General features: G+C 35.3%; 6 pseudogenes; all 6 read right to left on the bottom strand.

Moving 5' to 3' along the window:
• Nucleotides 1-498: 498 nt before the first annotated feature.
• LOC145645791 (5S ribosomal RNA) lies at nt 499-617 on the bottom strand (annotated as a pseudogene).
• A 1,838-nt stretch (nt 618-2,455) lies between these two features.
• On the bottom strand, nt 2,456-2,574 carry LOC145645790 (5S ribosomal RNA; annotated as a pseudogene).
• A 1,838-nt stretch (nt 2,575-4,412) lies between these two features.
• Nucleotides 4,413-4,531, bottom strand: LOC145645789 (5S ribosomal RNA; annotated as a pseudogene).
• A 1,838-nt stretch (nt 4,532-6,369) lies between these two features.
• Nucleotides 6,370-6,488, bottom strand: LOC145645788 (5S ribosomal RNA; annotated as a pseudogene).
• A 1,205-nt stretch (nt 6,489-7,693) lies between these two features.
• Nucleotides 7,694-7,812, bottom strand: LOC145645945 (5S ribosomal RNA; annotated as a pseudogene).
• A 2,636-nt stretch (nt 7,813-10,448) lies between these two features.
• LOC145645787 (5S ribosomal RNA) lies at nt 10,449-10,567 on the bottom strand (annotated as a pseudogene).
• Nucleotides 10,568-12,039: the final 1,472 nt, after the last annotated feature.

The following is a 12,039-nucleotide window of genomic DNA, read 5'->3' as shown; positions in this document are numbered from 1 at the left end:
CTGGTGCAAAAAGATTTCTATTTATTCTGTGCACTGCACATAGAAGCATGTCAGCTTGAAAGTAAATTAAAGTGATGCAACAAATACCTACAGCATCTGCTATTCCCAGGTGCTAACAGATAGTTTTTTTTATTAATCACTGCACTTCACAATTGAGCATGTCAGCTTGAAAGTAAATTAAAGTGATGCAATAAAAACTAACAGATAGTTTGATTTAATGATTCACTGCACTTCAAATTTGAGCATGATAGCTTGAACATAAATTAAAGGAATGCAATAAAATCTTAGAGCACCTGCTATTCCCTGGTGCAAAAATATTTCTATTTAATCTGTGCACTTCACATAGAAGCATGTCAGTTGCAGCGTAAATTAAAGTGATGCAACAAATACCTACAGCATCTGCTATTCCCAGGTGCTAACAGATAGTTTTTTTTATTAATCACTGCACTTCACATTTGAGCATGTCAGCTTGAAAGTAAATTAAAGTGATGCAAGAAAAGCCTACAGCAGCTGGTATTCCTAGGTAGGGTCCCACCTCAGTACTATCCAGGTCCAAATTTGCTTAGTTTCAAAGGTCAGATGAGATTGGGCGTTCTCAAACTGGTGTGGCCGTAAGCCTTAAACACTTACTCTAATTGCCTATTCATAGCAAATATGATCAAAGACCAATCTGACAATTTTTTTTATTTAATCACTGCACTTGACATTCTAGAATGTTAGCTTGAAAGTAAATTAAAATGATGCAATAAAAGCTTACAACATCTGGGATTCAGAGGCACTAACAGACAGATTTTTTATTAATCACTGCACTTCACATTCACGCATGTCAGTTGGAGAGTAAATTAAAGTGATGCAATAAAAACTTGCAGCATCTGCTATTCCCAGGTGCTAACAGATAGTTTGATTTAATGATTCACGGCACTTCAAATTTGAGCCTGATAGCCTGAACATAAATTAAAGGGATACAATAAAATCTTACAGCACCTGCTATTCCCTGGTGCAAAAAGATTTCTATTTAATCTGTGCACTTCAGATAGAAGCATGTCAGTTGCAGAGTAAATTAAAGTGATGCAACAAATACCTACAGCATCTGCTATTCCCAGGTGCTAACAGATAGTTTGATTTAATGATTCACTGCACTTCAAATTTGAGCATGATAGCTTGAACATAAATTAAAGTGATGCAACAAATACCTACAGCATCTGCTATTCCCAGTTGCTAACAGATAGTTTGACTTAATGATTCACTGCACTTCAAATTTGAGCATGATAGCTTGAACATAAATTAAAGGGATGCAATAAAATCTTACAGCACCTGCTATTCCCTGGTGCAAAAAGATTTCTATTTATTCTGTGCACTGCACATAGAAGCATGTCAGCTTGAAAGTAAATTAAAGTGATGCAACAAATACCTACAGCATCTGCTATTCCCAGGTGCTAACAGATAGTTTTTTTTATTAATCACTGCACTTCACAATTGAGCATGTCAGCTTGAAAGTAAATTAAAGTGATGCAATAAAAACTAACAGATAGTTTGATTTAATGATTCACTGCACTTCAAATTTGAGCATGATAGCTTGAACATAAATTAAAGGAATGCAATAAAATCTTAGAGCACCTGCTATTCCCTGGTGCAAAAAGATTTCTATTTAATCTGTGCACTTCAGATAGAAGCATGTCAGTTGCAGAGTAAATTAAAGTGATGCAACAAATACCTACAGCATCTGCTATTCCCAGGTGCTAACAGATAGTTTGATTTAATGATTCACTGCACTTCAAATTTGAGCATGATAGCTTGAACATAAATTAAAGTGATGCAATAAATACCTACAGCATCTGCTATTCCCAGTTGCTAACAGATAGTTTGACTTAATGATTCACTGCACTTCAAATTTGAGCATGATAGCTTGAACATAAATTAAAGGGATGCAATAAAATCTTACAGCACCTGCTATTCCCTGGTGCAAAAAGATTTCTATTTATTCTGTGCACTGCACATAGAAGCATGTCAGCTTGAAAGTAAATTAAAGTGATGCAACAAATACCTACAGCATCTGCTATTCCCAGGTGCTAACAGATAGTTTTTTTTATTAATCACTGCACTTCACAATTGAGCATGTCAGCTTGAAAGTAAATTAAAGTGATGCAATAAAAACTAACAGATAGTTTGATTTAATGATTCACTGCACTTCAAATTTGAGCATGATAGCTTGAACATAAATTAAAGGAATGCAATAAAATCTTAGAGCACCTGCTATTCCCTGGTGCAAAAATATTTCTATTTAATCTGTGCACTTCACATAGAAGCATGTCAGTTGCAGCGTAAATTAAAGTGATGCAACAAATACCTACAGCATCTGCTATTCCCAGGTGCTAACAGATAGTTTTTTTTATTAATCACTGCACTTCACATTTGAGCATGTCAGCTTGAAAGTAAATTAAAGTGATGCAAGAAAAGCCTACAGCAGCTGGTATTCCTAGGTAGGGTCCCACCTCAGTACTATCCAGGTCCAAATTTGCTTAGTTTCAAAGGTCAGATGAGATTGGGCGTTCTCAAACTGGTGTGGCCGTAAGCCTTAAACACTTACTCTAATTGCCTATTCATAGCAAATATGATCAAAGACCAATCTGACAATTTTTTTTATTTAATCACTGCACTTGACATTCTAGAATGTTAGCTTGAAAGTAAATTAAAATGATGCAATAAAAGCTTACAACATCTGGGATTCAGAGGCACTAACAGACAGATTTTTTATTAATCACTGCACTTCACATTCACGCATGTCAGTTGGAGAGTAAATTAAAGTGATGCAATAAAAACTTACAGCATCTGCTATTCCCAGGTGCTAACAGATAGTTTGATTTAATGATTCACGGCACTTCAAATTTGAGCCTGATAGCCTGAACATAAATTAAAGGGATACAATAAAATCTTACAGCACCTGCTATTCCCTGGTGCAAAAAGATTTCTATTTAATCTGTGCACTTCAGATAGAAGCATGTCAGTTGCAGAGTAAATTAAAGTGATGCAACAAATACCTACAGCATCTGCTATTCCCAGGTGCTAACAGATAGTTTGATTTAATGATTCACTGCACTTCAAATTTGAGCATGATAGCTTGAACATAAATTAAAGTGATGCAACAAATACCTACAGCATCTGCTATTCCCAGTTGCTAACAGATAGTTTGACTTAATGATTCACTGCACTTCAAATTTGAGCATGATAGCTTGAACATAAATTAAAGGGATGCAATGAAATCTTACAGCACCTGCTATTCCCTGGTGCAAAAAGATTTCTATTTATTCTGTGCACTGCACATAGAAGCATGTCAGCTTGAAAGTAAATTAAAGTGATGCAACAAATACCTACAGCATCTGCTATTCCCAGGTGCTAACAGATAGTTTTTTTTATTAATCACTGCACTTCACAATTGAGCATGTCAGCTTGAAAGTAAATTAAAGTGATGCAATAAAAACTAACAGATAGTTTGATTTAATGATTCACTGCACTTCAAATTTGAGCATGATAGCTTGAACATAAATTAAAGGAATGCAATAAAATCTTAGAGCACCTGCTATTCCCTGGTGCAAAAAGATTTCTATTTAATCTGTGCACTTCAGATAGAAGCATGTCAGTTGCAGAGTAAATTAAAGTGATGCAACAAATACCTACAGCATCTGCTATTCCCAGGTGCTAACAGATAGTTTGATTTAATGATTCACTGCACTTCAAATTTGAGCATGATAGCTTGAACATAAATTAAAGTGATGCAATAAATACCTACAGCATCTGCTATTCCCAGTTGCTAACAGATAGTTTGACTTAATGATTCACTGCACTTCAAATTTGAGCATGATAGCTTGAACATAAATTAAAGGGATGCAATAAAATCTTACAGCACCTGCTATTCCCTGGTGCAAAAAGATTTCTATTTATTCTGTGCACTGCACATAGAAGCATGTCAGCTTGAAAGTAAATTAAAGTGATGCAACAAATACCTACAGCATCTGCTATTCCCAGGTGCTAACAGATAGTTTTTTTTATTAATCACTGCACTTCACAATTGAGCATGTCAGCTTGAAAGTAAATTAAAGTGATGCAATAAAAACTAACAGATAGTTTGATTTAATGATTCACTGCACTTCAAATTTGAGCATGATAGCTTGAACATAAATTAAAGGAATGCAATAAAATCTTAGAGCACCTGCTATTCCCTGGTGCAAAAATATTTCTATTTAATCTGTGCACTTCACATAGAAGCATGTCAGTTGCAGCGTAAATTAAAGTGATGCAACAAATACCTACAGCATCTGCTATTCCCAGGTGCTAACAGATAGTTTTTTTTATTAATCACTGCACTTCACATTTGAGCATGTCAGCTTGAAAGTAAATTAAAGTGATGCAAGAAAAGCCTACAGCAGCTGGTATTCCTAGGTAGGGTCCCACCTCAGTACTATCCAGGTCCAAATTTGCTTAGTTTCAAAGGTCAGATGAGATTGGGCGTTCTCAAACTGGTGTGGCCGTAAGCCTTAAACACTTACTCTAATTGCCTATTCATAGCAAATATGATCAAAGACCAATCTGACAATTTTTTTTATTTAATCACTGCACTTGACATTCTAGAATGTTAGCTTGAAAGTAAATTAAAATGATGCAATAAAAGCTTACAACATCTGGGATTCAGAGGCACTAACAGACAGATTTTTTATTAATCACTGCACTTCACATTCACGCATGTCAGTTGGAGAGTAAATTAAAGTGATGCAATAAAAACTTACAGCATCTGCTATTCCCAGGTGCTAACAGATAGTTTGATTTAATGATTCACGGCACTTCAAATTTGAGCCTGATAGCCTGAACATAAATTAAAGGGATACAATAAAATCTTACAGCACCTGCTATTCCCTGGTGCAAAAAGATTTCTATTTAATCTGTGCACTTCAGATAGAAGCATGTCAGTTGCAGAGTAAATTAAAGTGATGCAACAAATACCTACAGCATCTGCTATTCCCAGGTGCTAACAGATAGTTTGATTTAATGATTCACTGCACTTCAAATTTGAGCATGATAGCTTGAACATAAATTAAAGTGATGCAACAAATACCTACAGCATCTGCTATTCCCAGTTGCTAACAGATAGTTTGACTTAATGATTCACTGCACTTCAAATTTGAGCATGATAGCTTGAACATAAATTAAAGGGATGCAATGAAATCTTACAGCACCTGCTATTCCCTGGTGCAAAAAGATTTCTATTTATTCTGTGCACTGCACATAGAAGCATGTCAGCTTGAAAGTAAATTAAAGTGATGCAACAAATACCTACAGCATCTGCTATTCCCAGGTGCTAACAGATAGTTTTTTTTATTAATCACTGCACTTCACAATTGAGCATGTCAGCTTGAAAGTAAATTAAAGTGATGCAATAAAAACTAAAAGATAGTTTGATTTAATGATTCACTGCACTTCAAATTTGAGCATGATAGCTTGAACATAAATTAAAGGAATGCAATAAAATCTTAGAGCACCTGCTATTCCCTGGTGCAAAAAGATTTCTATTTAATCTGTGCACTTCAGATAGAAGCATGTCAGTTGCAGAGTAAATTAAAGTGATGCAACAAATACCTACAGCATCTGCTATTCCCAGGTGCTAACAGATAGTTTGATTTAATGATTCACTGCACTTCAAATTTGAGCATGATAGCTTGAACATAAATTAAAGTGATGCAATAAATACCTACAGCATCTGCTATTCCCAGTTGCTAACAGATAGTTTGACTTAATGATTCACTGCACTTCAAATTTGAGCATGATAGCTTGAACATAAATTAAAGGGATGCAATAAAATCTTACAGCACCTGCTATTCCCTGGTGCAAAAAGATTTCTATTTATTCTGTGCACTGCACATAGAAGCATGTCAGCTTGAAAGTAAATTAAAGTGATGCAACAAATACCTACAGCATCTGCTATTCCCAGGTGCAAACAGATAGTTTTTTTTATTAATCACTGCACTTCACAATTGAGCATGTCAGCTTGAAAGTAAATTAAAGTGATGCAATAAAAACTAACAGATAGTTTGGTTTAATGATTCACTGCACTTCAAATTTGAGCATGATAGCTTGAACATAAATTAAAGGAATGCAATAAAATCTTAGAGCACCTGCTATTCCCTGGTGCAAAAAGATTTCTATTTAATCTATGCACTTCACATAGAAGCATGTCAGTTGCAGAGTAAATTAAAGTGATGCAACAAATACCTACAGCATCTGCTATTCCCAGGTGCTAACAGATAGTTTTTTTTATTAATCACTGCACTTCACATTTGAGCATGTCAGCTTGAAAGTAAATTAAATTGATGCAAGAAAAGCCTACAGCAGCTGGTATTCCTAGGTAGGGTCCCACCTCAGTACTATCCAGGTCCAAATTTGCTTAGTTTCAAAGGTCAGATGAGATTGGGCGTTCTCAAACTGGTGTGGCCGTAAGCCTTAAACACTTACTCTAATTGCCTATTCATAGCAAATATGATCAAAGACCAATCTGACAATTTTTTTTATTTAATCACTGCACTTGACATTCTAGAATGTTAGCTTGAAAGTAAATTAAAATGATGCAATAAAATCTTACAACATCTGGGATTCAGAGGCACTAACAGACAGATTTTTTATTAATCACTGCACTTCACATTCACGCATGTCAGTTGGAGAGTAAATTAAAGTGATGCAATAAAAACTTACAGCATCTGCTATTCCCAGGTGCTAACAGATAGTTTGATTTAATGATTCACGGCACTTCAAATTTGAGCCTGATAGCCTGAACATAAATTAAAGGGATACAATAAAATCTTACAGCACCTGCTATTCCCTGGTGCAAAAAGATTTCTATTTAATCTGTGCACTTCAGATAGAAGCATGTCAGTTGCAGAGTAAATTAAAGTGATGCAACAAATACCTACAGCATCTGCTATTCCCAGGTGCTAACAGATAGTTTGATTTAATGATTCACTGCACTTCAAATTTGAGCATGATAGCTTGAACATAAATTAAAGTGATGCAACAAATACCTACAGCATCTGCTATTCCCAGTTGCTAACAGATAGTTTGACTTAATGATTCACTGCACTTCAAATTTGAGCATGATAGCTTGAACATAAATTAAAGGGATGCAATAAAATCTTACAGCACCTGCTATTCCCTGGTGCAAAAAGATTTCTATTTATTCTGTGCACTGCACATAGAAGCATGTCAGCTTGAAAGTAAATTAAAGTGATGCAACAAATACCTACAGCATCTGCTATTCCCAGGTGCTAACAGATAGTTTTTTTTATTAATCACTGCACTTCACAATTGAGCATGTCAGCTTGAAAGTAAATTAAAGTGATGCAATAAAAACTAACAGATAGTTTGATTTAATGATTCACTGCACTTCAAATTTGAGCATGATAGCTTGAACATAAATTAAAGGAATGCAATAAAATCTTAGAGCACCTGCTATTCCCTGGTGCAAAAAGATTTCTATTTAATCTATGCACTTCACATAGAAGCATGTCAGTTGCAGAGTAAATTAAAGTGATGCAACAAATGCCTACAGCATCTGCTATTCCCAGGTGCTAACAGATAGTTTTTTTTCTTAATCACTGCACTTCACATTTGAGCATGTCAGCTTGAAAGTAAATTAAAGTGATGCAAGAAAAGCCTACAGCAGCTGGTATTCCTAGGTAGGGTCCCACCTAGGTACTATCCAGGTCCAAATTTGCTTAGTTTCAAAGGTCAGATGAGATTGGGCGTTCTCAAACTGGTGTGGCCGTAAGCCTTAAACACTTACTCTAATTGCCTATTCATAGCAAATATGATCAAAGACCAATCTGACAATTTTTTTTATTTAATCACTGCACTTGACATTCTAGAATGTTAGCTTGAAAGTAAATTAAAATGATGCAATAAAAGCTTACAACATCTGGGATTCAGAGGCACTAACAGACAGATTTTTTATTAATCACTGCACTTCACATTCACGCATGTCAGTTGGAGAGTAAATTAAAGTGATGCAATAAAAACTTACAGCATCTGCTATTCCCAGGTGCTAACAGATAGTTTGATTTAATGATTCACTGCACTTCAAATTTGAGCCTGATAGCCTGAACATAAATTAAAGGGATACAATAAAATCTTACAGCACCTGCTATTCCCTGGTGCAAAAAGATTTCTATTTAATCTGTGCACTTCAGATAGAAGCATGTCAGTTGCAGAGTAAATTAAAGTGATGCAACAAATACCTACAGCATCTGCTATTCCCAAGTGCTAACAGATAGTTTGATTTAATGATTCACTGCACTTCAAATTTGAGCATGATAGCTTGAACATAAATTAAAGTGATGCAACAAATACCTACAGCATCTGCTATTCCCAGTTGCTAACAGATAGTTTGACTTAATGATTCACTGCATTTCAAATTTGAGCATGATAGCTTGAACATAAATTAAAGGGATGCAATAAAATCTTACAGCACCTGCTATTCCCTGGTGCAAAAAGATTTCTATTTATTCTGTGCACTGCACATAGAAGCATGTCAGCTTGAAAGTAAATTAAAGTGATGCAACAAATACCTACAGCATCTGCTATTCCCAGGTGCTAACAGATAGTTTTTTTTATTAATCACTGCACTTCACAATTGAGCATGTCAGCTTGAAAGTAAATTAAAGTGATGCAATAAAAACTAACAGATAGTTTGATTTAATGATTCACTGCACTTCAAATTTGAGCATGATAGCTTGAACATAAATTAAAGGAATGCAATAAAATCTTAGAGCACCTGCTATTCCCTGGTGCAAAAAGATTTCTATTTAATCTATGCACTTCACATAGAAGCATGTCAGTTGCAGAGTAAATTAAAGTGATGCAACAAATACCTACAGCATCTGCTATTCCCAGTTGCTAACAGATAGTTTGACTTAATGATTCACTGCACTTCAAATTTGAGCATGATAGCTTGAACATAAATTAAAGGGATGCAATAAAATCTTACAGCACCTGCTATTCCCTGGTGCAAAAAGATTTCTATTTATTCTGTGCACTGCACATAGAAGCATGTCAGCTTGAAAGTAAATTAAAGTGATGCAACAAATACCTACAGCATCTGCTATTCCCAGGTGCTAACAGATAGTTTTTTTTATTAATCACTGCACTTCACATTTGAGCATGTCAGCTTGAAAGTAAATTAAAGTGATGCAAGAAAAGCCTACAGCAGCTGGTATTCTCTAGGTAGGGTCCCACCTCAGTACTATCCAGGTCCAAATTTGCTTAGTTTCAAAGGTCAGATGAGATTGGGAGTTCTCAAACTGGTGTGGCCGTAAGCCTTAAACACTTACTCTAATTGCCTATTCATAGCAAATATGATCAAAGACCAATCTGACAATTGTTTTTATTTAATCACTGCAATTGACATTCTAGAATGTTAGCTTGAAAGTAAATTAAAATGATGCAATAAAAGCTTACAACATCTGGGATTCAGAGGCACTAACAGACAGATTTTTTATTAATCACTGCACTTCACATTCACGCATGTCAGTTGGAGAGTAAATTAAAGTGATGCAATAAAAACTTACAGCAACTGCTATTCCCAGGTGCTAACAGATAGTTTGATTTAATGATTCACTGCACTTCAAATTTGAGCCTGATAGCCTGAACATAAATTAAAGGGATACAATAAAATCTTACAGCACCTGCTATTCCCTGGTGCAAAAAGATTTCTATTTAATCTGTGCACTTCAGATAGAAGCATGTCAGTTGCAGAGTAAATTAAAGTGATGCAACAAATACCTACAGCATCTGCTATTCCCAGGTGCTAACAGATAGTTTGATTTAATGATTCACTGCACTTCAAATTTGAGCATGATAGCTTGAACATAAATTAAAGTGATGCAACAAATACCTACAGCATCTGCTATTCCCAGTTGCTAACAGATAGTTTGACTTAATGATTCACTGCACTTCAAATTTGAGCATGATAGCTTGAACATAAATTAAAGGGATGCAATAAAATCTTACAGCACCTGCTATTCCCTGGTGCAAAAAGATTTCTATTTATTCTGTGCACTGCACATAGAAGCATGTCAGCTTGAAAGTAAATTAAAGTGATGCAATAAAAACTATCAGATAGTTTGATTTAATGATTCACTGCACTTCAAATTTAAGCATGATAGCTTGAACATAAATTAAAGGAATGCAATAAAATCTTAGAGCACCTGCTATTCCCTGGTGCAAAAAGATTTCTATTTAATCTATGCACTTCACATAGAAGCATGTCAGTTGCAGAGTAAATTAAAGTGATGCAACAAATACCTACAGCATCTGCTATTCCCAGGTCCTAACAGATAGTTTTTTTATTAATCACTGCACTTCACATTTGAGCATGTCAGCTTGAAAGTAAATTAAAGTGATGCAAGAAAAGCCTACAGCAGCTGGTATTCCTAGGTAGGGTCCCACCTCAGTACTATCCAGGTCCAAATTTGCTTAGTTTCAAAGGTCAGATGAGATTGGGCGTTCTCAAACTGGTGTGGCCGTAAGCCTTAAACACTTACTCTAATTGCCTATTCATAGCAAATATGATCAAAGACCAATCTGACAATTTTTTTTATTTAATCACTGCACTTGACATTCTAGAATGTTAGCTTGAAAGTAAATTAAAATGATGCAATAAAAGCTTACAACATCTGGGATTCAGAGGCACTAACAGACAGATTTTTTATTAATCACTGCACGTCACATTCACGCATGTCAGTTGGAGAGTAAATTAAAGTGATGCAATAAAAACTTACAGCATCTGCTATTCCCAGGTGCTAACAGATAGTTTGATTTAATGATTCACTGCTCTTCAAATTTGAGCATGATAGCTTGAACATAAATTAAAGGGATGCAACAAATACCTACAGCATCTGCTATTCCCAGTTGCTAACAGATAGTTTGACTTAATGATTCACTGCACTTCAAATTTGAGCATGATAGCTTGAACATAAATTAAAGGGATGCAATAAAATCTTACAGCACCTGCTATTCACTGGTGCAAAAAGATTTCTATTTATTCTGTGCACTGCACATAGAAGCATGTCAGCTTGAAAGTAAATTAAAGTGATGCAACAAATACCTACAGCATCTGCTATTCCCAGGTGCTAACAGATAGTTTTTTTTATTAATCACTGCACTTCACATCCTAGCATGTCAGCTTGAAAGTAAATTAAAGTGATGCAATAAAAACTAACAGATAGTTTGATTTAATGATTCACTGCACTTCAAATTTGAGCATGATAGCTTGAACATAAATTAAAGGAATGCAATAAAATCTTAGAGCACCTGCTATTCCCTGGTGCAAAAAGATTTCTATTTAATCTATGCACTTCACATAGAAGCATGTCAGTTGCAGAGTAAATTAAAGTGATGCAACAAATACCTACAGCATCTGCTATTCCCAGGTGCTAACAGATAGTTTTTTTTATTAATCACTGCACTTCACATTTGAGCATGTCAGCTTGAAAGTAAATTAAAGTGATGCAAGAAAAGCCTACAGTAGCTGGTATTCTCTAGGTAGGGTCCCACCTCAGTACTATCCAGGTCCAAATATGCTTAGTTTCAAAGGTCAGATGAGATTGGGAGTTCTCAAACTGGTGTGGCCGTAAGCCTTAAACACTTACTCTAATTGCCTATTCATAGCAAATATGATCAAAGACCAATCTGACAATTGTTTTTATTTAATCACTGCACTTGACATTCTAGAATGTTAGCTTGAAAGTAAATTAAAATGATGCAATAAAAGCTTACAACATCTGGGATTCAGAGGCACTAACAGACAGATTTTTTATTAATCACTGCACTTCACATTCACGCATGTCAGTTGGAGAGTAAATTAAAGTGATGCAATAAAATCTTACAGCACCTGCTATTCCCTGGTGCAAAAAGATTTCTATTTATTCTGTGCACTGCACATAGAAGCATGTCAGCTTGAAAGTAAATTAAAGTGATGCAATAAAAACTAACAGATAGTTT

Source organism: Electrophorus electricus, chromosome 13 (genome assembly GCF_041902795.1).
Source record: "Electrophorus electricus isolate QZ-2024a chromosome 13, ASM4190279v1, whole genome shotgun sequence".
Classification (NCBI taxonomy): Eukaryota; Metazoa; Chordata; class Actinopteri; order Gymnotiformes; family Gymnotidae; genus Electrophorus; species Electrophorus electricus.
This window is presented reverse-complemented; position numbering and strand designations above follow the sequence as displayed.